General features: G+C 43.0%; 1 protein-coding gene, 1 non-coding gene and 1 pseudogene across 7 annotated transcripts in view; 1 reads left to right on the top strand and 2 right to left on the bottom strand.

Annotated features, from left to right (window-relative positions):
- Window positions 1-27,796, top strand: part of PHF20 (PHD finger protein 20) — a 170,320-nt gene that overhangs the window by 17,164 nt on the left and 125,360 nt on the right. For 3 of the 6 annotated variants that reach the window (XM_045053678.1, XM_023251283.2, XM_023251281.2), the window contains exon 1: window positions 7,169-7,307. The exons of 2 other annotated variants lie outside the window; for them this stretch is intronic. The gene's annotated coding sequence lies outside the window, so the exon portion shown is untranslated. Of the gene's footprint in view, window positions 1-7,168; window positions 7,308-11,002; window positions 11,125-27,796 lie in introns of those variants that run through there. One more of the 6 variants, XM_019826575.3, reaches the window with a different exon arrangement.
- LOC111559940 lies at window positions 5,683-5,795 on the bottom strand (annotated as a pseudogene).
- Window positions 14,047-14,150, bottom strand: LOC111559905. Its single transcript, XR_002741375.1, has one exon. It is a non-coding gene; the product is annotated as a U6 spliceosomal RNA (small nuclear RNA).

Below are 27,796 nucleotides of genomic sequence, written 5' to 3'. Positions count from 1 at the left end.
ACTAAGAATTAAAAAAATTTTTTAATGTTTTATTATTTGTTTTTGGGAGAGAGAGACAGAGACAGAGTGTGAGCAGGGGAGGGGCAGAGAGAGGGAGACACAGAGTCTGAAGTAGTCTCCAGGCTTTGAGCTGTCAGCACAGAGCCCAACTCGGACTCAAACTCACAAGCTGTGAGATTATGACCTGAGCCAAAGTCGGAAACTCAACTGATTGAGCCACCCAGGCACCCCACTAAGAGAATTATTTGTTGCAACATTGTTTCTCTCCCCCCTTTTTTAAAATAAAATATCTCCCCAAACCATCATTTAAATAATTAAAAAAAATTTTTTTTAACGTTTATTTATTTTTGAGACAGAAAGAGACAGAGCATGAATGGGGGAGGGTCAGAGAGAGGGAGACACAGAATCTGAAACAGGCTCCAGGCTCTGAGTGGTCAGCACAGAGCCCGACGCGGGGCTCGAACTCATGGACCGCGAGATCGTGACCTGAGCTGAAGTCGGACGCTTAGCCGACTGAGCCATCCAGGCGCCCCTTTAAAAAAAAAAAAAAATTAACGTTTATTTATTTTTGAGACAGAAAGAGAGAGCATGAATTAATTTTTTAAGATATTTATTTATTTTTGACAGAGAGACAGAGCATGATGGGGGGAAGGGCAGAGAGAGAGGGAGACACAGAATCTGAAGTAGGTTCCAGGCTCTGAGCTGTCAGGACAGAGCCCAACGTGGGGCTCAAGATCATGATCTGAGCCAAAGTTGGACGCTCAATCGACTGACCCACCCAGGCACCCTCATCATCAATTTTTTAATCCTCTCGAGACTGGGCTTCATTTTAGCCAAAACCACGTTCTATCTTAAGTAGGTTTTCTTTTTTACCCCCTTTTCACTTTTTCTTAATGCAGCATCGTTTATGAACATTGGAAACAAAGTGAATGGCCCCTCTTTGTTTGAGTTACACTTCCTTAGCCTCCATTCCCAGTCTCATTTCCCTACATACCTGAAACTATCTGTTTATGTATGTTATACTTGTGGACAGAATAGAATTTTTAAATGTTGTTCAATATATAATATTTTCCTTAATGGCTTGTCCTTTCAAGCTTAAGGATATTTTATTCTACATCAAAATCATCAAGATAATTTCTGATATATCTCTTTTAAAGACACATGGGGGGGTGACATTGACATTATGATACACACAATTGTGCAGTGTGTTATACACATTTGTAAGTAGAAACTAGAACATTACTCATTTCTTTCCTTACTGGGAATGAAAGTAAATGAGACTAAGATAATGGGAATAATTTTGAAACTGCTTCTTTCACTTAAACTATAAATAAGTTGCTGGATTTTAATTATTGCAAGTAACAGATTACTTGTGACACATTTTGCAACTGTGGAGTTATGTATCTTTGCAGAATCTATAGAGGGCAAATTGCAATGTCTAACAAAGTTATAAATGCATATACTGCTGTGGCTCATAGCTTCCATTTCTGAGAATTTAGAGTACAGTTCTGTCTGTGCACATGTGCTTTACAATTTGTAAATGGAACATTGTTTTTATTTTTTATTTTTTTTCAACGTTTATTTATTTTTGGGACAGAGAGAGACAGAGCATGAACGGGGGAGGGGCAGAGAGAGAGGGAGACACAGAATCGGAAACAGGCTCCAGGCTCTGAGCCATCAGCCCAGAGCCTGACGCGGGGCTCGAACTCACGGACCGCAAGATCGTGACCTGGCTGAAGTCGGACGCTTAACCGACTGTGCCACCCAGGCGCCCCGGGAATGTTGTTTTTAAACTGCAAAAGATTGGAAGTACCTGGATGGCTCAGTCAGTTAAGCATCTGATTCTTGATTTCTGCTCAGGTCATGATCTCATGGTTCATGAGATTGAGCCCTGCATCAGGCTCTGCACTGACAGCTCAGAACCTGCTTGGGATTCTGTCTCTCCCTTTCTCTTTGCCCCTCTCCCACTCACACGTGCATGCTTTCTCTCTCAAAATAAATAAATAAACATTTAAAAAGAAATAAATTGCACAAGATTGAAAGCAACCCAAATTTCCTTCAATAAGGGACTGATGAAGCAAATTATAGTACATCCACACAAGGAATACTATGCAGCAATAAAGTAAAACAAGATAATGAGGAAATTATTTTTATGCCATTGTACAAAACGTATTCTAGGGTGTCGAACCTTGTTTAGCAAAAAAAGGTAAGATGGAGGACAACATATATAAATGCTTCCTTTTGGGGGCCCCTGACTAGCTCAGTGACTAGATCACGTCTCTTGATCTTGGGATTGTGAGTTGAAGCCTCACATTGATGTAGAGATTACTTAGAAAAAAAAATCTTAAAAAAATTCTTCCTTTTGAATAAAAGAGTCAGAATATATTTGAATTTATATACATATATATAGAGAGAGAAATCCTGAAAGGGGGCACCTGGGTGGCTCAGTCAGTTAAGTGTCCGACAGCCTGTTTGGGACTCTCTCTTCTTCTCTCTCTGCCCTCCCCCGCTTGTGCTTTCTCTCTCTCTCTCAGAATAATTAAATAAACTTAAAAAAAAAAAAAAAAACCTGTGTAGCATTAAAAAAAAAAAAAAGAAATTCTTAAAGTCTTCCTAAGAAAGTAAGAATAGTGATTAACCAGTGGAAATAGGACCAATGACAGGAATTTGAGGGAACTTTGTATTGTATACCTTTTATATAGTTTCTGGCATTTGAACCATATGACAAACCATTAACTATTTAAAATTAAATTATAAGACTTTTGGGGAGTGGAGCACCAGCAGATTTAGAGACTGTTCATTTCATCAACTTTTTAAACCTCCATTCCATTCTTTTAGTCCCTAGGGCTAAACTCCTCCCCCCTTTCTCTTTATCTCTGATTGGCATGAGTTTCAACTCACAAGAAATATGCATTAAGTATGCTTAAAGTACAGGGAACAGTGCTAGGTATTGGGGTCCCCAAGGTACAGAGCTGAACAGGACATAGTCCCTTGAAGTGGTCCAGGGGAATTTTATCACTCTTTTTAGTAGCTAGGACAAGAATAAAAAATGTTCTCTCCTTTTCCTCTTCTCCCTCCCTTCTTATAATCTTGCAAAATGCTGGAAATTCCTACTTAATTCTCCTCCCCCTCACCTGGAGAGCACTCCAGGTGCTCAAGAACTTTCCATCAGGTCCAGACTGGAAGACCTCAGGCCAGGGCCAAGACTCAACTTGCTTCTCTTGGGCCCCTGGCGCCTTGTGAAGGTTCTTGGACCTCTCAGATGCTGCTGTGACTGTGGTTTCCGGCTTCCTGAGTTCTCACACTCAGCTGGGTGCTGCAGATATCATGCCCCAGTTCCTGCTCTGGAGACTGACAGGCTCAAGCTTGGTGATGCTCTGAGTATATGGGGTCTGTTCAGTATGAGTCACAGCTAAGGGGCTTGATTTCTATTTTAGTTTTCCCCTTTACTCTAGACAGACTCATTGTAAATACCTTGGGGTTGCATAAGGACAGAGTGTAAAGGTTTGCTAGCTAGAGGCTGAGAAAGATTAGTTTTCTCTAATTGAATATCCTATCTCACTTAAGGCCTTTAGTTCTGCTTCTCTTTAGTCAAGGACATTTTGAATACTCCAGGTGATGACGAATCTAGGAAGGAAGCAATCAGAAAATCATTTATATAGAGCTTTGCAGTTTATAATACATTTTCTCATATGCTATTTAACCTAAATGTGACAATTTAAGAAGAAAAGTAATGAAGGGTAATGAAGAGTAATGAAGAGATGCTTACGGAGTGAGAGGACTTTCCGTGTAGCTACTGAATGCCTCTTGTGCTGCTGTATACTTTGGGTGTATGCACGATTTTGTTGTGGAGCTGTCATTTTACAGGCTGAAGCCGGGGTTCTAAATTGGTTAGATACTTAGCAGGAGAGATTCTACTCTGTGGAATTGAGGCTGCTTTACATTCATTCACTTATTCACTAATTACAACTATTAGTTGAATGCCTATTTTGTATGAAGAAAGGATCTAAGAAATAATTGGGAGGTTGAGACCAACTACTAGTGAGATGCTGAAGAGGTTCTTAAGGCCCAAAGATGGATGCTGCCAGGGAGGCAGTGGTAAGACCAGGCTTTTGATCAGAATTTGGCAAATGGAGTTCTGTGACTAGCAGCCAGTGAACATCCAGTTTAGAAGAAGCTGGCAAACCAGGTTTTGCAGGAATCAGAAAGAGTTTAACTCTCAAGGGCCTTTTAATCATATCTGCATCAAGTTATTTTTGCCTGGCCAGCATCAGTTCTCCCCTCCCTCCCCAATTTGCGGGAATATCCTTAGGGGCAGATTGCGCCTCTCATCTTTCCCTGGCAGCTTGAACTAATTCATGTGACCTGAGATTGACCAATCAACAGCGGCTCCTGGCCAAGATTTTTTTTTTTTTTTTTTTGCCTTTTAAGTGAGTGACTCAAAGACAAAAGGATGTTAGGATTCAATCCCAGCTGTGGTGTGTAGTGCTGCTGGCAGAAGCAGCTGCTTCTTGGTGAAGCTCTTTTTCTGTCTGCTGATTTTCCAAGCCTGCCCTCCTCCATGCTCTAGGCCCTCGATATCCTTTTTTTTTTTTAAGTTTCTTTCTTTTTTTATTTATTTAGAGAGAGCGAGAGCGCATGTGTGAGCAGGGGAGGGGTAGAGAGAGAATCCCAACCAGGCTCCGTGCTGTCAGTGTAGAACCCCAGGTGGGGTTCGATCTCACGATTGTGAGGTCATGACCTGAGCCAAAATCAAGAGTCCAGCTGCTTAATGTACTGAGCCACCCAGGTGCCCTGTCCTCAATATTTCTGTAATATAGTTCTCTTCTGCTTGTGTTGGCAACAGTGTCAGTGATTGTACTTGCAACAGTCAAAGAGAATTTTAACTTACAGGGGTGCCTGGGTTGCTCAGCCGGGCAAACATCCGACTTTGGCTCATATTATGATCTCACAGTTTGTGAGTTTGAGCCCTGTGTCGGACTCTGTGCTGACAGCTGGGAGCCTGGAGCCTGCTTCAGATTCTGTGTCTCCCTCTCTGCCCCTTCCCCGCTCACGCTCTGTCAATCTCTCAAAAATAAACATTAAAAAAATTTTTTTTAAGAATTTTAACTTACAAATTGTGATGATTTTTTAAAACTTTTTTTTTAAGTTTATGTATTTATTTCAAGACAGAGAGAGTGAGCAGGGGAGGGCTAAGAGAGAGACAGAGAGAGAGAATCCCAAGCAGGCTCCTCACTCTCAGTGCAGAGCCTGATGTGGGGCTCAAACCCATGAACCACGAGATCATGACCTGAGCTGAAACCGAGAGTCGGACACTCAACCGACTGAGCCACCCAGGTGCCCCCAAACTGTGATGATTTCTTTTCCAGGCTTTGAGATCCTTGAGAGTAGGGCCCAAATGTCATTCTGCCCTGTGTCTTTGGTGCCCAGTTCAAGCGTGGATCTCAATGCATATATGTTGAATAAGTGAAGAAACATGTTGTATTTATGCAGGAGTATTGAGTCTGGCATTCTTGACATTACTATGGTTGTGGGACAATAAATTCTCCATATGCCACAACAGCCACTAACATTTGAATGATTTCATGTTAAACCAAGAAGATCCTGGGAAGGTCCTTTCTTAGCTGTATTGGAGCACTTAGCTGAGTTTATGCAGGTGGCTCTGGTCCTCAGATTCCTGAAAAAAATTTGTTTACAATGGAATATTTCACTAATTTGCATGCTATCCTTGGGCAGGGGCCACACTAATCTCAGTATTGTTATAATTTTTGTATATGTGCTGCCAAAGTGAACACAACTGAAGCTTTTGTCCCTGGTTTCCCAGAACCTCTTCCTAAGCACTGCCCTCCGCCCCAAAGTAATGCCCTCTTCAAGCCTGATAGGCTTCTCTTTCCCTTTCATTCTTTCCACAGATACACATTGAATATCTATTATTCGTCAGGTTTGACAATTCAGTTGATATAAGACAGCCCCTAATTCTAATTTACGAAATAGACAAATACAATCAATAGAACAAATAAAATAATTAAAACTGTGTTAAGTGCTTTGTTGAAAATGAACAGTGATAAGGCAGAGAGTAATTGTCATGGGGCAGGCATGTGATGGAGGGAAGCTCTTCTAGATAATGTAGCCGAAGAGAGTTTCACTGAGGAGATGATAAACTGAGACCTGCATGATGAAGAGTCAGCTTTGCAAAAAGCAACAGCTTATTCAATGACCCAGGAGCTGGAAAAGAACTTAGAAAGAGCCATAGAAACTGACAGAAAGTCAGTGTGGCCAGAGGATGAGCAAGGATGAAGGATGCAGATGAATAGACAGATTGGTTGTTTTAAGCAGTACAGTGACATAATCGGACTTACATTTTACAAAGTGCAATCTGGCTGCTTGGTCTTTCCAATGTAAAATAAAGTCCTCATTGGCTCATAAATAACAATTGTTTAGCACCTCTCCTTGGGACTTCCCAAATTCCTTTGGGAAAACATTTCATACTCTTTTGGTGTGGTTGCAACTCTGATCTCGCTCCCCAGAGGCAAACTACAGGTCCTCTCCACACCAGCAGTTGGAATCCTTTCCTAGGAGTTAATGAGGCGAAGTAGAGAAGGTATTAGTGCAAAGACCCCGAGGCGGCAAGCAATCTGGCTTGAGCAGAGAACGTTTGGAAAGCGGGATGTGAGAAAATGTGAGACAGGTAGGTTAGGTTCAGACTTTGAAAAGCCTGGTTGATAGGCTACCATGAAGATTAAGATTTCAATCCGAAGAACAGTGAGCAACGGGCTTTGAGCCGGGGATGGCTGTGATTATACTTGAGTTTTGAAAAGCTTCCACCTCTGTATGTGAAGAACAGATTGTAAAGGAAAAGGGTGATGCGATGGAGGGGACCACCATTATCTAAGAGAGAGGTGGTTTAGACTGCAGTGTTGGCAATGGGATGGAGAAAAGTGGGAGGCTTCGAGACGCATTTAGGAGACATTATTCACAGGTGATGCATAGTGTCCAGTCCCAGGCTTCGTGTAACCTCAGTGGTTATGGGTGAGTGGGGACTTCGTGCTGTGGATCCGGGCGCCAGCGTGGTTCCCGCGCGTCAGGGCAGGGGGCGTGGCCCGCCGGAGCCGTCGCCACGGGGATCGGGCGGGGCGGGGCCGAGGGCGGGGCAGCTGGGGCGCTGCGTCACTCGGTGGTGGCGATGGTGCGTGTGTGTGGGGGGCGGGGGATACGCTGGGCGCGTCCCGGGGGTCACGTGGTGCGCAGCACGCAGAGTCCTTCTGTCGGTTGGTCCTGGAGCGGCGCAGCCGGAGCGGGGCTGTGAGGTGAGCTCGCGGCGAGGCGCGGCGAGGAGAAGCCGGCTGGCCGGGCCGGGTTGGGCCGGGCCCACGCCGTGCGCGCGGTGCTAGCGGGAGCGGTGACGGCCTCCACCGCTGCTCGGGTTCCCTGCCCGGCCTCGCTCCCGTCCCGGCCCCGCTCGCCCAGCCCGGAGGGAGGCCCCGGGACCGCTGTTGAGAGCGTGGCGGGCGTGCGAGCGGCGCCCAATCCCCAGGGCTGCCCTAGGGAATGACGGCGGCCGCGGCCAATCAGCGCCGCCCGAGGGGGCTGGGCCGCGGGGTGCGGGCTTGGGGCGCGGAGCGGGCCGTGTTGGGGGTGGGGGGTAAGGGCTAGGGCTAGAACCTGTGCTGTTGTGGCCCCCGAGAGCTCCACCACCAGCCTCTGCTGTTGCCTTGTGCTTTGGGAACGCGTTTTCTTTTATTGACTCTTTTATCCTATTCTGGGGAGCACACCCCTTTCTCAAGCCCCTGACTATGGGAGTGTCCCCTTTCTCTATAGTTTAGAAAATGTGGTGCACCCCCTTTCTTAAACTCCAGCCCTGGGGTTTTATCTTAATTTCCAAAGCCCTTCAAACTGAGGATGTACCCCATTTCCCAAGCACCCACCCCCAAACTGGGAGGACACTCCCTTTTCCGAGCCTCAATTCTGAATACGCACTCCATTTCAAATTTTGGGGTTTGCCCCATGATTGAGTCTCAGATCTGGGGTCCAATAACCAACGTTTTGGGGATATCTATATTCCCATAAATCTAAGGAAGAATCCCGTTCTCCAGGCCCCAGATCTTGCAATATGCTTTCCAAGATTTCTTAAATTTGGGGGCCACTTCATTTCCCCAGCCCTTCAAAAGTGGGGGGTGCACCTCATTTCCAGAGTCTGCGATCCAAATCCTGAAGTTTAAAGATAGATATTTGCAGTTGCACAAATAAAGGAATTCACTGCTTTTTCTAGTCACTGTATTCTTGGGGTTGCACCCATTTTCATGAGTTCCTCAAATTGAACTACCTTATTTCCTGGAGAGATTGGTTTTCATTTTGAAAGTGTATTTATTTCCTGTGCCTTCAAGATGTACAGAGTCCACCCTTTTTGGTTACACAGTTCTCAGGGTGCAGCCACCTTCCTGATGCTTATTCAATCTCAGAGGGCACACATTTTTTCTGTCCTCTCATTTCCCGGCCATGATCCTTGGTTCTTGAGCATGCCTCCTGTTCTTTTTAGCTTTTCTGCTATCCAAGACATTCTCATTCCTCAGTTTCCTTTCCTCTTTGGAACCCCATTTCCCTTTTAGGTGCTCTCCCTGTTGGTCAGGGCACCCATTTCCTCTTCCTTTGGTGAATGCGTATCTTTCTTCAGCACAGCACTTTCTCTGCTTCTGTGGCCTTTTTTCTGAGCACACTTCCTATAGTCACACCTCCTGAATTCCCCTCCCCTAAGGGGAAGATTCCCCCTCCTAAAGGGTGCCTGCATGTGTGTCTACTTTATCTTTTATCTTTCTGTTTTCTACTAACAGAAACTCTTCTGTCTTGGTTCGCCTTATCCCATTTTCTGCATTTTTCTGAATCCTAACTCTCTTTGGACGCCGCTCTGCTTACTGGTGTCTTTAGAGGTTTTCCCTTTTCTACTCATATGGGAGGTGTGGCCTCAGGTCCAGGACTGCCTTTACCCCCCAGCATGGGTTTAAACTGGAAAGGAATCCCTTCGCATTTCTTTGGTTGTTCACAGGACTCTTTATTATCTGGGTAGTTTGCTTCCTGTAAGATTCTGGTTAGATGGGTACTGTTTTCTTCTTTGCTTTTTTCCCCAGTATTGGGAAAAAAATCTGAAGAGATTCTTCTAGTCTTGCTTCCAGCTCATTAAGCTTCCTCCCTACTTTGGCTTTCTTCCTTCCTTTTATCAAGAAAAGAGGTCATTTGGAGGAATCTCTTCGTCACTCTTTTTGTTCTTGTCTCTGAGGTGCAGGTGGGGGATGGATACTTATCTCCCCCCATCATTTTCTCACATGTCTGCCAAGCCTTGTTCCCAGTCCCCACCTTAAAATCTCTAAGTATCTGGGACCTCTTGTCTCTTAAAAGCCTCTCAGTAGGTTCTTTCTTTTGTATTACCCTCTGCCTTTCCGGATCTTATTCAGGGCTTCTCTGCCTGCACCCCTAACCGGATTAATTTCTCCACAGCTGGAATCCCAAGTGCTTATGGGATAATGATACATCTGACCTTTCTCCCTTTTGGGAAGTACTTGAGTGTGCAGCTGTATGAGGCCTCAGTGGGGGAGAGAGTTTGGGCCTGAGAAGCTACACTGTCAGGCAATGAAGGTACTGCATTTTCAGGACCAGGTCCTTCTGAATCTCATTTGGAGATTGGATGTTTGCCAAGCACCTGCTTCTTAGGGATGCTGGGGGATTTAATGATACTCCCAGGAACCTGTGGAATTAATGGGGCTTGTGGAGAAGTGCTCTGAACTCAATGTTGGAACTTGAATAAAATTAACCATTATTGTATTTCAGAACAACTAAGCTGTTTCATATTTCATGTTCATGAAGGCCCTAGAGCTAAGGTGTTTTATTTCAGGAAGTGAAATGTATGCCACATTTAGATCATATGGTCGTTAGTAAGTACCAAATTGATTAAAAAACATTGGAGGTCTGTCTCAGCAGTACCCAATAAAATATGATTACAGAAAGTGAGCAGGTATTTTGTCTCTTTATATGCCTGTTTGGTACTTTGTTTGGTACTGCTATATACGGTGCATTTTTAAAGTATTCTGCGTCAGTGCTTCTCAAACTTGAACGTGCACATAAATTGTCTATGGGGGAGGGTCTTACTAACATGCTTATTTTTATCTAGTAGGTTAGGGTGGGACCTTAGTATCTGCATTTCTAATTCCCAGGTGATGCTAATGTTACTGAACTACACTTGGAGTAGTGGGGTTCTATACACAAAGCCATGGATATCTCTGGGAACAAAAAGGTGGTGGTTAGCCTTTTGCTGGGGTATTATTTTCCACTTTCTCTTTATCCAGACACATCCCTTCAAGTTTGTACAAGGCCATGGTCCCCTTCTGAAGACTAGGGAGTTATACTTAATTACAGTTATTCTAGCATTTAGCTTTTAAAACCATGGTTAAAATTTCTTTGGGAGTTTGAATTTCTATGTATTTTGTCAAATTTAAATGCTTAAATATTTGTTGCTTAATTGTGAACATAATTCTTTTTTTTTTTTAAGTTTATTTATTTATTTTGAGAGAGAGAGAATGAGCAGGGGAGGGGCAGAGAGAGGGGTAGACACAGAATCCCAAGTAGGCTCTGCACTGTCTGTGGGGCTCGATCTTGAGAACCGTGAGATTGTGACTTGAGCCAAAATCAAGAGTCGGACAATTAGCCAACTGAGCCACCCAGCCACCTCTCATTTTTTTTTTTTTTTTTAAAGTAAACTTTGTGCCCAACGTGAGGCTCAAATATACAACCCTGAGATCAAGGGGTGAGTGCTCTACTGACTGAGCCAGCCAGGTGCTCTAGTTGTCAACATCATTCTTGACATGAAGTCTTCTAGTAAATAAATACTTCAGAGCTGATATAGTAGTTAGCCATCTTGTGTCTCTAATTCCTCACTTGTCATCCTACTATGGGTTGGAAGGAAGTCTGAGATACCCCAGGTTATCAAGCTGATAGGTGTTGGAATTTCCAAGGAGTCCTTCTTGGTTTTCTAGGTTCTGGAAATTGGCCTGGGAAAGGCAGGTGCCTGGACCTTGGATAGAAGCTCCTGGCTTATCTCTGTATGAGAACTTCACAAAGGGGAATGCTGGTGGAAAGGTGACATTCTTTGATGGGGATTCTATGCTTGGGATGCTCTCTCTGTTTTTGTACCAACATCTCTATTTCTGAGTTTTAGTGGGTTTTTCCTCCCTAAATGTCTTAAGTCATCTGTACCTATTTCCCTGGCTGTCATCTGTCATGGCCTTTTCCAGCATGATCCTGTTCTGGGCCCTAATCAGGACAAACCTGAATGACTAGACTATTTTGTGTCCTGTGCCTCCCCCCTCCCTCTCATCCCTCACATGAATGTCAGATCCTCTTCAGTAACGGATTTGATCTGGATTTGGCTCTAGTCCCAGCTCTTCCACTCACTGTGAGACCCGAGGCAAGTCACTTAATGCTAGTGGGCCTCATTTTCCCCGTTTGCAAAATGAGGGGCTGATTATCTCCAAGGTTTACCCTGCTCTGAGTCTTTGTTAGTACCTTGCTTAGAAACCCAGTGTCTGTGGGAGCATGTTGTTAGATCTGATTTCCTTCACATGCTCTGTTGGGCAGGCTGCCAATCATTCCCTCGTCCGAGTCACTCCTGCCACTGCCTCTTTTCTAGCCTAGGCAGCCAGCTTGTCCTCACACCCAACTTCAGCATACTTCTGCCTCCATGTCCTCTGCCAGTTCTATGCTTTACTTCATTCAAAATTGCCTAACCTTCTCAGTGTTCTTCAGTGTTCATTCAACGTTAGGTACGCCCCTGAATCACTAAGAGGGAGTCTTGTAGTTTACATACAACCATGTTTGTATCTCTTATCTGATATATATTTAAAAAGTGTTTTCTTCTCCTCTCCACCCCAACTTTCTTTTTTGCTTTCAATTAGCAGGCTAGGCAGAATGAAATTTAAAAGGGAAGCAGGCAGTTTGCTTTTGGCTGGAGTATGAGGAAAGTGAGATGTAATGCTTTTAGTCCTCTTCTCCCAAAGGTCTTGCATATCAGTGGGGAATCAGCTACCTGGTACTTCTTCCAGGACTTGAAAGGTGCTCAGACTCCCTGTCTGTAATTTGAAAGTGTATCCTGAGTGCAAACACTATTTAAAAATGACTTCTAAGTGCTTTTCTTCTTAATGACACACTCAGCCATAAAACCTCAGACAAGAGTTTGCTAAGGGGGATGACAAGTAATCTAGATTTCAAATAATTTCATCAGTGAGTAAAACTAATAGTTCTTTGAGAACACCTGATTATCTTCAAAGGCAGTTGCTGACACTGCCTAGAAATCAGGGCTCAAGGTTGTCTCTAACTCCCCAGTCTCCATTCCTTTTTAGGAGCTACTGGGGGGAAGTTTACAGTTTTCGTGATAAACATTCTTTAACCAAAATGTGTGCTTAGTTAGAGGCTTCTTGGTTGGATTGTAAGCTCAGAGAAAGGGAGGATGTTCCTGTTTTATTCATCTCTCTCAGCAATTGCCCCTTATAGGTTGTTAACTGACTAACCTTAACTTAGGGTAACCTACTGAAAATTGAAACCCCAATTTATAATGCTGTGACAGCTTTGCTAGGTCTTAGGCTAGGTATCCAGCTGTTCTTTGCTTTCTTTGACCAAATAATGGAAGTAACAAGCTTGCAGAAATCCCATAAAATTTTAGGAGCCTGGTGTGAGTCACTGAGCATAAATAGGGCAGTTTGTATGAAAGGGAGGTGGTGGATCCATGGACTTTGGGGAAGGATTTAAAATGATGGTTTGTGGGTGCCTGGCTGGCTCAGTTTGTAGAGCATGTGACTCAACCTCGGGGTCGTGAGTTCTAGCCCCACACTAGGCATAGACCTTACGTTAAAAAAGAAAAAAAATGAGGGGCGCCTGGGTGGCGCAGTCGGTTAAGCGACCGACTTCAGCCAGGTCACGATCTCGCGGTCCGTGAGTTCGAGCCCCGTGTCAGGCTCTGAGCTGATGGCTCAGAGCCTGGAGCCTGTTTCCGATTCTGTGTCTCCCTCTCTCTCTGCCCCTCCCCTGTTCATGCTCTGTCTCTCTCTGTCCCAAAAAAAATAAATAAACGTTGAAAAAAAAATTAAAAAAAAAAAAAAAAAAAAAAGAGAAAAATGAGGGCGCCTGGGTGGCTCAGTTAAGCGTCTGACTCTCAATTTTGGCTTTGGTCATGATCTTGAGGTTTATGGTTTTGAGCCCTAAGTTGGGCTGTATGCTGGCAGTGCGGAGCCTGCTTGGGATTTTCTCTCTTTCTCTCTCTCTCTGCCCCTTGCTTGCTCACACTATGTGTCAAAATAAATAAACTTAAAAAAAAAAAAAAAAAAGATTTGATTTGATGAGAACTTATCCCATGTCAGGAACATAATTCTAGGATTTTAAAGGCTGACTCCCAGGCATCTAAGGTGACAATTTCAAGCTCTTTTCATCTTAGTAGAGACCTGATTTTTAAAAAAAATTTTTTTAACGTTTTACTTTATTTTTTAAGAGACAGAGAAGGACAGAGCACGAGCAGAGGAGGGGCAGAGGGAGAGGGAGACACAGAATCTGAAGCAGGCTCCAGGCTCTGAGCTGTCAGAACAGAGCCCGATGCAGGGCTCGAACTCGTGAACTGCGAGATCATGGCCTGAGCCGAAGTTGGACACTCACCTGACTGAGCCACCCAGGTGCCCCAATAGAGACCTGATTTTTTAAAGGTCTCTTTACCACATGGAAAAAGTGCACAGCAAGGTGGATTGACATACCTTTGTTGCTTCTACAGGTGGACAGATGTTGGGATTTCTAGATTGTGGAAACCTGGCTTGGAAATACGGATATTTTACAATAATAATAAACATAGTCAGTGTTTTTTTGAGCACTCTGTTGGAGCTTATTGAATCTTTACAATTTATCTATTATCCTCACCTAGTAGATGTGGAAACTGAGATTAAATAACTTGTCCAAGGTCATTTGGCTAATGGAGTCCAAGTTTCTTTGCCTGCAATCCTAGTGCTCTTTTTTTTTTTTTTTTTAAATATGGAACAGTTCACAAATTTGAGTGTCATCCTTGCACAGGGGCCATGCTAATCTCTGTATTGTTCCAATTTTTGTGTATAAGCATGATCCCAGTGCTCTTACATCCTTATTTAAATGCCTTACTTTTCTACCCAGAGGTTTGATTAAACTTTAATTATAATATCAAACAGGTGTCAGTCTGGAACCCAGAACTGAAGTACTACTGAGAGAAGAGGTGGCCTTGCCATTTCATCCCAGATTTTGTTCCTGACCATGCAAACATGCCTCAGTTGTAGAAGCCAAACTCTTCTAGCTCAGGCTGCCTTTTTCCCTTTCTTGAGGCTCCTGGGCATGGCTGAGTTGTGCTGTTTGATTGTCCCTTGGTCCCATGGAGTGGTGAATGCTGTCCAATGTCTTTTTTTTTTTATTTTTTATTTTTATTTTTTCTTTAAAGAAAAAAATTTTTTTTAACTTTTATTTATTTTTGAGACAGAGAGAGACAGAGCATGAATGGGGGAGGGGCAGAGAGAGAGAGGGAGACACAGAATCGGAAGCAGGCTCCAGGCTCTGAGCCATCAGCCCAGAGCCCGACGCGGGGCTTGAACTCACGGACCGCGAGATTGTGACCTGAGCTGAAGTCGGACGCTTAACCAACTGAGCCACCCAGGCGCCCCTGTCTTTTTTTTTTTTTTTTTTTTAAAGTTGTCCCATCGTGGAGCCCAACATGGGGCTTGAGCTCACGACCCTGAGATCAAGACCTGAACTGAGATTAAGAGTTGGCTGCTCAACCGACTGAGTCACCCTGGTGCCCCCAATGTGCTTGGATGAGTAGGACATTGGTTGTGTTGTGATCTATATAAGAATTGTACCTCTGTAATTCAGAAAGGCAAGATAGTTAAAGAGACACCTATCTGTATGGCTGTATGGGATGTGGTGGGAAGGACCAGGATTTGGAGGCAAAATGCCTGAGTTTGAGTTCTATCACCTGCCATTATCTTGGGACTACACCTAACTTGGGCATGTGGCTTAAACCTCTTGGGCTTCTCACCATGGCATGGGCAGTGGAGGCAGACTTCCAGCATAAGTAGTTACTTAACCTCCCTGGACCTCTGTTTTCTTACTCAAGTATCATCATAACTGCCTCACATTGATCATTGGAGGTATCAGTAAATGTTACCCTTTCCTTCCATTCCCTAATCTTTAAAAATGGGAGTAAGAAAACCTAATGTATAGGGTTATCAAAATTTGGTAAACTGTGAAGAGTTGAGTGTATGTTATTGTTATTCTGTTTTATTTCTCACAAATTATTTTTAAAATCTCTTCATGTTTGTTAGTTGTATTTTATCTGTAACTGTATCAGTAGTATCTATAAGAGGGAAAGATACTTAAATTTTTTTTCATTTTTACACAAAACATCTTAATAGTAATCCCTTACTATCATTAGTATGCAGATATCCCAAGGCCTCATTTTTATTTCCAAAGGCCTTACTATTATTATTATTATTATTATTATTAATTTTTTTAAATGTTTATTTATTTATTTTTTTTCGAGAGAGACAGAGCATGAGCAGGGGAGGGGCAGAGAGAGAGGGAGACACAGAACCTGAAGCAGGCTCCAGGCTCTGAGCTGACAGCACAGAGCCTGATGTGGGGCTTGAGATCATGAACTGAGCTGAAGACTGACACTTAGCCGGCTGAGCCACCCAGGTGCTCCAATGATGTGTTTGTCTTTAAAACCCCATACGCAGCCAAACAGTTGTAATTCCGGAAAATGTCTTTGTATCCCCCATGGAGTAATGGCTCCATATCTACATTGTTTGCTTGGGGTACCTGAGTGGCTTAGCCGTTTAAGCGTCCAACTTTCGCTCATGTTATGATCTCCTGGTTCACGAGTTTGAGCCCCGCATCAGGCTCTGTGCTGACAGCTTGGAGCTTGGAGCCTGCTTTGGATTTTGTGTTTCCCTCTCTCTCTGCTTCTCCCCAACTCATGCTCTGTCTTTGTCTCTCTCTCAAAAATAAAAACATTAAAAAAATTAAAACAAAGTTTTATGATATAGTGATACCTCAATTAAGGAGTTATGTAAGAACAGCTTAGTTGGGTATGTTTTTAAAGACTCCCTTATCTGAAAGGAAGCCACACTAACCCACTCCACAGTTACCAACATTTATAGATAGACTGGAGCTTCCTGTCACTGAATATAACTTTTCTTAGGCCCAGGGAGCAAAATTGTAGTCTTGTCTTCAGGTGCCTCATTCCCTGTGCCTTGCCTTCCTCCCCCTGCCCCTAAAGAGTGGTAATGGTTCCTACATTTGCCCCTGGAGCCTCCGAGTGATGGCTGTCTTGAATCCCTACCTCCTTCTAGGGGAATGATACTTGTCTTTTTTCTTGTTTTTGATACTATTGTGTCAGTGAGGAAGTTGACATTTAACAAGCACCTGACCACCACATAAGGACACTGCTTGTTGAATGCTGAGGGTTCCAATGAGGGTGTTTAGGGCCTTGTGAGAGATCATTCAGAGACCTGCAGTTTCAGTGTAGCATGTTGAGTGCTGTGGCCCAGAGAGTGGGCCAGACTGCCGTGGGAGAATACCAGAGTGGGCTGCTGGCCCAGCAAGCCCTTCAAGGAGGTGTGGAAGGACTGGGCAGAGGAATCAGCTTGTTTGAGCAAAGGTCCTGGAGGTTGGAACTACAAGGAGTCTGGCTGTGTGGCTGCAAGAGCAGTACTTTGAGAGCCAGGCTGTGTGCTAAGTAATTTCTCTCTTCCCAGCACCTGTATGAAGGCATGAAGTTGGTACTGTACTGTTCCTATTTTACAGATGAGGAGCCGAATGCTCAGAGAGAAAACTTGTGCAAGTTATCTGGAAAATGTTGGAGCTGGGATCGAAACCCAGGCTGTCCCACTCCCAAGAATTCTGACATCTAGCCATTGTGTGCTACTGACCCTCTGTTAAGCTTGCCTACTTTCCTATGAAAAAACAGTATTTTATTTATTTATTTTTAAAAGTTTACTTATTTTGAGAGAGAGAGAGAGAGAGAGAGAGAGCACACGAAAGCATGAGCAGGGGAGGGGCAGAGAGAAGAGAAGTCCAAGCCAGCTCTGCACTGGCAACATGGAGCCCTGCTTGAGGTTCAAACTCACGAATTGTGAGATTGTGACCTGAGCCGAAATAAAGAGTTGGATCCTTAACCGATTGCCACCTAGGTGCCCTAAGAAAAATTTTAAAAAGTTTTATTTATTTAAGTAATCTCTACATGCCACATGGGACTTGAATTCACAACCCCAAGATCAAGAGTCTCAGCCTATGTTCCTGTGTTTTTTAAAGCTTTTTTAAAAAAAAGTTTATATATTTTGAGGGAGGGAGAGTGTGAACCTGTGTGTGTGGGAGGGGCAGAGAGAGAATCCCAAACAGGCTTCACCCTGTTTGCACTGTTAGTGGGGTTCAAACCCATGAACTGTGAGGTCATGGCTTGAGCCGAGATTGGGAGTCAGATGCTCAACTGATTGAGTCACCCAGATGCCCCAACAGCTTAGTTTTTTTATTTAAAAAATGAGAATTGGGGCACCTGGGTGGCCCAGTCGGGTGAGTATCTGACTTTGGTTTAGGTCATGATTTCGTGGTCTTTGAGTTCAAAAACCCTGCATTGGTCTCTGTGCTGACAGCTCAGAGCCTGGAGCCTGCTTCAGATTTTGTGTCTCCCTCTTTCTATACCCCTCACCTCTCACCTTCTGTCTCTTTCAAAAATAAATAAAAATTAAAAAAAATAAAAACCGAGAATCATCATCATCATCATTATAAACCTAAAAGACACTAAATGGAATGATGGTTATACACAGCACATAGAAGAGGGTCTGTAATAAAATAGGCAGTCGGAAGATGTCAGTTTATAAGACAATATTGATTTGGATCTGGGAAGGTTGTGGCTAGGGGCTTTGAGCTCCACTGAAAGCTGTTGTAGTAATTGGATTAGAACTGGTGGGGGCCAGAATTGGAAGAGACTTAGAAGTAGGTGTTACAAAGTGGTGACTGTGAGTTGGAGGCAAGGGTAATGCCTCCGTTTCTAGCTTGGCATGTTGGCCAGTCTCCGTCCTTAAACTGTGATGAAAAAAGAAGGAACTTGTGAGAGTAGGATGGTTAGTTCAGTGAGGTTGAGTAAGGTGCCAAAGGTCATTGAACAAATATATTCTGGAGCCAGTCCTGGGCATGAGGCTCTTTACACTGCTTCTGGGAAGATCCACTGATTTGACCAGCTCATTCTCAGTAATTTGGAATGAGTAAACTCAACTTGTGTTTGCTCTTTGAATTTTAATTGTGGAAGGAAAAGCTTGGCTTTTGGAGAAAGCATTTCTAGTATCTGTAAAGAGGGTAGAGAATTTTTGGCTTATTTCTTTTTTTCCCTTCCACCTTTCCTGATTTCCCCCCTGTCCTTTGCTTCCTTCCTTCCTCCTTCAAATAAAAGAGGTTAATTCAGCTCTTAACAGTGTGACCTGGGGAAGGGCCTGAGGAATGGAACTGGTCTTTACTTTAGACTCAGTCTTCCTTCTGTGTCCTTGAGGAAATGAGGGTAGTGGTAGAGGGGCCCTTGCCCCTACTTCAACCAACTTGTCATCTCGCCAGGCTAAAGACATATTTCTTACGTTCCTTAGTATATTGGATATTTTTTGTTAATATTCCATGATAATATTGACTGTAATCCTTTGTGTCTGATGTCCTTTTTGCTAGTGCTACTATTACACAACCATTATATCGCTAGTACTGGATATTTAGTGTTTACTGTGCTCAGTATTAGACATCTATTAACTCACTTATTTCTCACAACAACCCCAGGAGGTAGGGGCTGGGTTATCAATTCCATTTTGTAGATGAGCAAGTAGAGAGGGATTCAGTGATTTTTCTCATCTTAACTCAGCCAACAATAAGTGGAGCCAGGATTGGTCAGAATGTGAGTCTGAAACCTGACTGTGCTCCCATCCTTAAGCACTCCTGACTGTCCTCCAAGACAGAACTTTGGCAAAGAGTCCCCTTGGAAACTTCCTCCTGTGAGATTGCCATATGTCACTGGACCTGCTGATACTGTTTATGCTTTTATGGGACAGCACGGTGGGCTGCAGGGTAGTCAGTTTCCACCTCCTAGGGATGTGAAGGAGAGGGGAGCTCATTCCCACCCGAGGCACCTTGCCTCTAGGACTTCCCTTTGCTGAAAATTTTCCCTTGTATCTTCTCATGGTTGTCTCCTGGTCATTTAGAACTCTGCTAAGACCTCAGCTTCTCAGAGTACTTTGTAACACTTATCTAAAGTGGTCCTCCCATGTCACTGGTTCACATTATTTTGTTGGGTTTTTCCCCACAGTGCTTATCCTGACAGAAGTTATTTTCTTTGTGTAACTTGTTTATTGCCTGCCTTCTCCATTAGAGAACAGTATCTATCTCCAGAACCTGGCACATAGGCATTCAGTAAATCTTTATTGAGTGAAGGAGGCATGAAGATTTAAGCTGGTCTTTCACTTGAAGTGTCCCTCCATTGAAAGGGGGGTGAATTAAGTTTCAGAGGCACCATCACCACTAAATGGAGGTTGAATGCAAGCCTGGTGGTAAGCACTGTTGGGTTATCACAAAGCTTGTTCTATAGTTTCTGGTGATTGACATTCTTCCCTTGAGTGTCCCAGGGTTTATTTTCCCCTGTATCTCAGCTGACTTGTTGAAAGGTCTTGTTCCATACCCATCTATCACTTTAATTCTTTATTACTTTAAGTCCTTGGTTCCTTCTTGAGCATAATGGGGTTGCTGAGGGCATGACCTCCGTTTACCATGGCTGCAGTACTCTTTCACCTCTCCCAAAATGAAACCCAGAGCTTTTGTCAGTACAACATTAACTGTAAATGTATTCTAAGTTTGGAAAATTCTGCTGCCATTTTTTGAGTACCTACTTTGAGTTAGACAAGTAAGGACTTTGCAGATCTTTTCTCAATCCTTATGGCACCCAAGACAGAGGCCATTATTAAACCTCATTTGATGAGTGAAGAGAACTCAAAGATGTAGCTCATAAATAAGCATATGTGGTGGTTAAGAATCTGGAGCTGCAGGGTCTAAGGTTCAAATCCTGGCTCAGCCTCTTACCAAATGGGTGTCCTAGGATATCCCTAACTTTGTTCCTGTTTTCTCATCTTTACAATGAGAATTAATGCCACCTACCTCTGCAATTGTTTTAAAGATTACATGAGTTAATATATGTAGAGTTAATTAGCTATTGTTATTATAAATGTTTTTCAAGTAGGTCTTGTCAGTCTGCCTAAGGGTATTTTCTATCCTTTTGTAAGGTTAGCTCACATCACCATCATTTTATTTTTTAATTCATTTATTTGGCATCTGTGAGCATTAGTCCTTCCTTTCCCTAATGGAGGTTATAGTGTAGTCCTACTACATTAGGTTTATTTAAAAAATTTTTTTAATGTTTATTTATATTTGAGAGAGAGACAGAGACAGAGCATGAGTGGGGGAGGGGCAGAGAGCGACTGAGACTGAATCTGAAGCAGGCTCCGGGTTCTGAGCTTTCAGCACAGAGCCCCACGTGGTGCTTGAACTCAGGAGCTGTGAGATCATGACCTGAGCCAAAGTCGACGCTTAACTGACTGAGCCACCTGGGCGCTCCTACATTAGGTTTTATTTAAACATACTCTTGTTTTTAGGGGCATCTAGGTGGCTCAGTTGGTTAAGCACCCGATGGTTTCAGCTCAGGTCATGATCTCATAGTTCATGAGTTCGAGCCCCATGTTGGGCTCCATGCTGCCAGCGTGGAGCTTGCTTGGGATTCGATCTCCCTCTCTCACTGCCCCTTCCCCACCTCTTGTTTTTAAATTGTTTTTTAATGTTGATTTGATTTTAACGTTGATTATTTTTTTATTTTTGAGAGAGAGAGAGAGAGAGAGACAGAGCATGAGCAGGGGAGAGGCAGAGAGAGAGGGAGACACAGAATCTAAAGCAGCTCCAGGCTCGGAGCTGTCAGCACAGAGCCCAGTGTGGCGCTCGAACTCATGGACCATGAGATCATGACCTGAGCCAAAGTCGGACGCTCAACTGATTGAGCCACACAGGTGCCCCTTAAACATGTGAACTAAATCTACTTTCCCCAGAGTTTTATCTAAAGAGCTATTTTTTTTTTTTCATTTTCACAAATGATTTATTTTTATCCTGGGCTATATTTTTCACATTAAGGTTACTGAGTCCAAGTGTATAAGCAGTTTTACAGCATGTTCCTTGCTTGCAGATTGCGGTGTAAAAATAACAGCCATGGTGAGGGCCCTAGGCAATAGTTCAGATGTTCAGTTTCCTCACAGCCGGGCCAGTCTTAGGTTTTGGCCTTTCTGAAAAATTAAATATTCTTGCTTGTTATGTAATGGTGTGATAATTCTGACACAATATCTGGAAAGCAGCCAATTACTTGATCTTCCTGCCTGTATTCAAATTGTGTTTGTATCTAAAGGCATGAATATAAGCATAGCAACAACTTTGGTAAAGGAGAGAGGAAGGCCCTTTTTCTTTTTTCTTTTTTCCTTAAATGTTTCTTTATTTTGATAGAGAGCATGTTCACAGGCAGGGGAAGGTACAGAGAGAGAGGGAGAGAGAATCCCAAGGTGACAGTGCAGAGCCTGTTGGGCTCAAACTCATGAACTGTGAGATCATGACCTGAGCTAAAATCAGGAGTCGGATGCTTAACTGATTGAGCCACACAGGAGCCCCTAGAGGAATAGCCTTTGAGAAGTGGTTGGTGTATCTCTGGGAAAATCTTGTTACCTGTTGTAAGAGGTGTCTCCTGCTTTGGAGGACCTGCGAAGCTGCTGGCTGCTCTGCACCTCGGTTTTCTGTCTGTGCCACAGCACTATCACATGTAGTCTTAACTAGATCACATGGTAATTGTGAAGGTCTGGTAAGACAGTATAAGAATGAAAGGACTTTTGTATATTTAAATGTTATGAAGAAATATGAAGAAATAACAAAGAAGGAACCCAAAATTAAAATCTTACCGACTAGATAATCCCTGTTGACAGTGGAAAAAAAAGTAAATTCTTGGGACGCCTAGGTGGCTCAGTTGGTTAAGCATCCAACTCTTGATTTCAGCTTGGGTCATAATCTCATGGTTCGTGAGATTCAGCCCCTTGTCAGGCTCTGTCCTGACAGCACAGAGCCTGCTTGGGATTCTCTCTCTCCCTCTCTCTCTCTCTCTCTCTCTCTCTCTGTTCCTCCCCTGCTCATGTTCCCCCCACCCCCCATCTCTCATGTGTGCTTTTTCTTTCTCTTTCAAAAAATACATTTAAAAAATTACTATTTATTTATTTATTTATTTATTTATTTATTTATTTATTTAGTAGGCTCCATACCCTGAGTGGAGCCTAATGTGAGGCTTGAACTTGTGACCCTGAGATCAAGACCTGAATTGAGATCTAGAGTTGGATGCTTGGGGTGCCTGGGTGGCTCAGTTGGTTGAACTTCTGACTCTTGACTTTGGCTCAGGTCATGATCTCACGGTTCGGTTCATGGGGTCGAGCCCTGCATAGGGCTCTGTGCTGAGCATTGAGCCTTCTTAAGATTCTTTGTCTTTATTTGCCCCTCTCCTGTGTGTTCTTTCTCATAATAAATAAATAAACATTAAAAAAAAAGATGCTTAACTGAGCCATCCAGTTGCCCCTTAATTTTTTAAAGTTATTTTTCATTTTTTTACTTTGAGAGAGAGTGTGTGTGCATGTGCACACCAGCAGAGGATGTGCAGAGAGAGAATCCCAAGCAGGTTCCAAGCTGTCAGTGTGGAGTCCAGTGCTGGGCTCCATCTCACAAACCATGAGATCATGACCTGAGCTGAGATCTAATGTCCTGATGCTTAACTGACTGAGCCACCCAGGCCCCCTACCCTTGCAAATACATTCTTAAGGTTAGAAAATTCTACCAAAATAGTAAGATAAAAAATGAAAGGTTAAATTTTCATGCTCCGTTCCTCTCATTAAGGGAATGTCCTTAAATAGTTTCTTGGTTCCTTCTAAGAAATAATTTTATACATATGCTGTGATAGTTGTGTCTAGGGACGCCTGGGTGGCTCGGTTGGGTGTCCAACTTCAGCTCAGGTCATGATCTCACCATTTGTGAGTTTGAGCCCCACATTGGGCTCTGTGCTGACAGCTCACAGCCTGGAGCTTGTTTCAGATTCTGTGTCTCCCTCTCTCTCTGCCCCTCCCCCACTTGCACTCTGTCTAAAAAATAAATAAACATAAAAAAATAGTTGTGTCCATATGTCTGTTTGTTTACATTAAAGGGATAGTACCATACACATGCCTCCACATCATGTCCTTTTTACTTGACAGTATGTTTTGCAGATGGTTCCATATCAGCATCTACAGATTGCCATTTTTCCTTTTAATGGCTGTACAATATTCTGTTGTCTGGATGAACCATAATTCACTTAATTGTTTTAGTATGGAATCCTGTATAAATACAGATTGCGTTAGGTTTTTTTTCTCTCTTAGTTTTTCTCAGTGTCCTTATTGAACATATTACCTTTAACTCTTAACTTGGAAGCTGGCGCTTTTTGGAAGAAAAAGCTAAGGGCCTGAAGAATGGATAAGTTAAAAGCCTTAGGATCTTAGCCTTTTTGAAAATAATTTGTGTTTGAAACTAAATGTGAGAGGTAAAAAAAAAAAAAAAAAAACTTATGCAATTTTTTTTTTTTAAATTTCCTGCTTCTGTCTGGACTTTTTTGTTAGTAGTTGTCAATTTTTTTTTTTATGTTCGTTTATTTATTTATTGAGAGAGAGAGAAAGAGACAGTGTACGCATGTAGGGGAGGGGCAGAGAAAGAGAGAATCCCAAGCAGGCTCTGCGGTGTCAGCCAGAGTCCAATGCTCGGTCGATCTCTCACCTGAGATCATCACCTGAGCCAGTTTCAAGAGTTGGATGCTTAACTGACTGAGCCACCCAGGCGCCCTGTTGCCAAATTAAATTGGAATTTTGGGGTACCTGGGTGGCTCAGTCTGTAGAACATATGATTCACGATCTCAGGGTTGTGAGTTCTAGCCCCATGTTAGGCGTAGAGCTTACTTAACAACAACAAAATTAAATTGAGGCTTTCAGATGATTTCTTGGGTGGCACTTCCCTTGCCCTTTGTTAGAGCTTGTTCATCTCTTCCAGTGTTTATGTTTGTCTTTCTGGGTGGACTGTAGCGGGGACTGAGTTGGATTTCTTACTCCTAATTTCCAGCACAATGCCTTACCGATAGTACTAACTAATCATTTATTGAATGATTTAATGTGAAATCGAAAAACAAATGCTGCCACCCCAGAACAGTGGTAGGAAGATTGGAGATGGGACACAAAAGTCAGGTTAGTCCTTAGTCTTATTCTTTGTGATACCAGGGAGTGAAACCTCAAACAAGTGGGTCAGAGTTAGAAACAGGTTTTTAGTTCATTTGTAAGGAAGACCTTCTGACAATTCAGCCTCAAGAGTAATTGTTTCCTTCTTTTCTTTTCAGCCACTGGGAATAGTTTGCTCATCTTCATTCATTTACTGCCTCATTCCCACACTCCTCCTGTATTTTAGTGGGAAGCCTCCTTGGGTACCTGAGGAGAATTTGTGTGGTGAAAGAATTAATTTAGAAATCAAGCAGACTTGAGCTTTTTGTTCTGGGGCTTGTCACTTGGCACCTGAACCTTAGCCAAATTATGCTAAGCCTAATTTTCTCATTTGTGATAATAGAATTATCTATTATCTAGGGGTGCCTGGCTGGCTCAGTTGGTGGAGCATGCAACTCTTGATCTCGAGGTTGTGAATTTGAGCTCCGCATTGGGAGAGATTGCTTAAAAAATAAAATCTTTGGGGTGCCTGGGTGACTAAGTCGGTTAGGTGTCTGACTCTTTATCTCAGCTTAGGTTGTGATCTCATGGTTTGTGGGATCGAGCCCCGCATCCAGCTCTTCATTAACAGCATGGAGCCTGGTTGGGATTCTCTCTCTTCCTCTCTCTCCCTTCTTTCTCAGCTCACACGCCTGTGTTCTGTCTCAAAGTAAATAAACGTTAAAAAAATAAAATCTTTAAAAGAAGAATTATTAATAGCTAATAACTCTTTTATAGTCCTTACTTTGTACCAGCCCTGTGCACCTTACATGGATTATCTCATTTAATCCTCACACCTGCTGCCTGGAGATAGGTACTATTACCACCACTAACCCCTTTTAAGGAGAGGAAACAAATTCAGAGGGGTAATTTACCCAAATTCATTCAGCTAGTAAAGGATGGATCTGGGGATTCAAGCCCAAGCATTTAATCCCATTACATTATGTTACATACATGGCATCTGTAAAAGGGAGCTGTCCCCCTGCATAAAGTCTGACAAATGCTAGTAGCTCAGTGAGTGTTCAGTGCCACTCTGCCTTTTTGTTTGGCATCACTTTTTTAAAAATTTCTTTTATAAGTTTATTTATTTATTTATTTAGAGAGAGGGAGAGTGCACGCTCATACTTGCACCCTGGAGTGTGTGAGGGAGGGGCAGAGGAAGGAGAAAGAATCCCCAGATCAGGAGTTGCATGCTCAGGCACCTGGGTGGCTCAGTTGTTAAGCATCTGACTTCAGTTCAAGTCATGATCTCACAGTTCGTGAGTTCCAGTCCCACATCAGGTGAGCTCATGGCCCTGCTTCAGGTGAGCCCCTCTTCTCTCTATCTTTCTGCCCCTCCTGGGATTCTCTGTCTACCCCTCACTCACTTGTGCGTATGCTCTCTCTCTCTAAAAAAAAAAAAAAAAAAAAAAGTTGTTTGCTTTACCTACTGAGGCAGCCAGTATCACATTTTCATATAATCTGGGAGGCCAAACTGTTAATCTGTATATTACCTATTGTGCATGAAGTCAGAGGTAAAAAGATGATTTGAGTGGTATTTGGGCCAAGCCAAAATGAAGACTTTTATACTGATTGGATTTACTTATATCAGATTTGATATTTTCCTGGAGAATGTTAGGTAAAGCCAGTCAAACCTCTGACTCTCCCTTTCCTAGGGTCCTTATAGTGGAAACACTCCTTAACATAATAACTTTTCAGTTTATTAGAATGTTTCAGCTTCCTTAAACTGTCAACCATTTCTGCCTTCATTTGACTTGGTTTGCAGCTTTCCCCAGTATCAGCTCATCAGAATTGGTTGTTTAATGCTTAACTCATCCTTCAAATTACATGTTTTTGTTTTTTTCTTGGAACATTTCCGTTGTGAAAAATTTTAAATTTATGAAACTGTTTGAAAGGAAAAGAACAGGGACACCTAGTTGGTTCAGTTGGTAGAGCATATGCCTCTTGATCTCAGGGTTGTTAGTTCCAGTCCTATGTTGGGTAGAGCTTACTTAAAAAAAAAAAATAAAAGGAAAACAATCACCTATAGCCCCCCCCCTTTTTTTTAAGGCAGGCTCTATGCCCAATTTGGGGCTTGAACTCATGACCCGGAGATCAAGGGTTGTATGCTCTACTGACTGAGCCAGCTAGGCTCCCCTGTACACACATGAGTTTTGTTTGTTTGTTTGTTTTTTAGAGAGAGATTGTGAGTGTGGGAGAGGGCCAAAAGGAGAGAGAGAGAGAGAGAGAGAGAGAGAGAGAGAGAGAGAGAGAGAATAAGAATTCTAAGCAGGCTTCACGCTCAGTGCAGAGCCCAAGTGCCCCCAACATGACCCTGGGATCATGACCTGAGCAAAAATCAAGAGTTGGATGCTCAACTGACAGCCACCCAGGCGCCCGCCCCAACACACGAGTTTTAATGTGAGCTCAACGTGCTGTAATTTAGGATTCTGTCTTTTCATGTAATGTATTGCAAACAAATTCTTCCTAGGATGTGGTGGCATTACACATCAGATATGAGGATCCACTTTTGTTATTTTTCCACAGTCAGTCCATGGCAAAGATTTTGCTTCTGGTATGAGGCAGATAGATGTTGCCCTTGGCAGTACTCTTATGTTGCTTGGGCAGTGTAGGCTTTTGAGACCCAAAGTTTAGTGGGAGAAGATGTAGCGTGATAGCCTGCTGTATGGAGGTGGCCTGCTTAAGTGCCCCGAGAGCTCAGAGTGGCTACATCTCATCTCCATTAGAACCGTCATTGGCCCCTAAAGATAAATTTTATTCATATAGAAAATGACCACCAATCCATACCCAAAGGTTTGATAAAGAGTTACTTAGGAAAAATGTAAATTGTCAGAATGAACTCAAGAACAGGCAGAAAATATAAATATATCAAAGAAAGTACAAATAGATCTTGTCTAGCCTTCCAGATAGGGCCAGAAGTCAATGTCTCAGCTTTTGTTTACTTCTTATGTAGTACTTAAAATTCGTAGAAGTTGCAGATTGCAGTTATTCCATTAATCTATTTTTTTAATAACACTACTTTTTTTTTTTTTTAAGTGTATTTTGAGAGAGAGCAAGAGAGAAAACGAACGTGAGCGGGGGAGGGGCAGAGAGAGGAGAGAAACAGAATCCCAAGCAGGCTTCACACTGACAGTGTGGAGTCCAACTCGGGGCTTGAAAATCTGAACATTTAACCAACTGAGCCAGCCAGGTGCTTCTGTTTATCTGTTTAGTGGCTATATTTTTGTCTTTCCCTAGTGGACAGAGGCTTCATGTGGGCTTATGTCCCTTTTGGTCTTGGCTGTTTTTTTTAAATAGTCTCTCAGCAGATACTTGTTGAATGCATTAGCAAATGATTGAATTTAACCTGGAGAGTAATTGTTGTTTTGGAGTTCTGAGAGGTGCCCCTTATA

This window comes from Felis catus, chromosome A3, assembly GCF_018350175.1.
Source record: "Felis catus isolate Fca126 chromosome A3, F.catus_Fca126_mat1.0, whole genome shotgun sequence".
Classification (NCBI taxonomy): Eukaryota; Metazoa; Chordata; class Mammalia; order Carnivora; family Felidae; genus Felis; species Felis catus.
The sequence above is the reverse complement of the archived record's forward strand: the minus strand, read 5'-3'. Positions and strand labels throughout refer to the sequence as shown.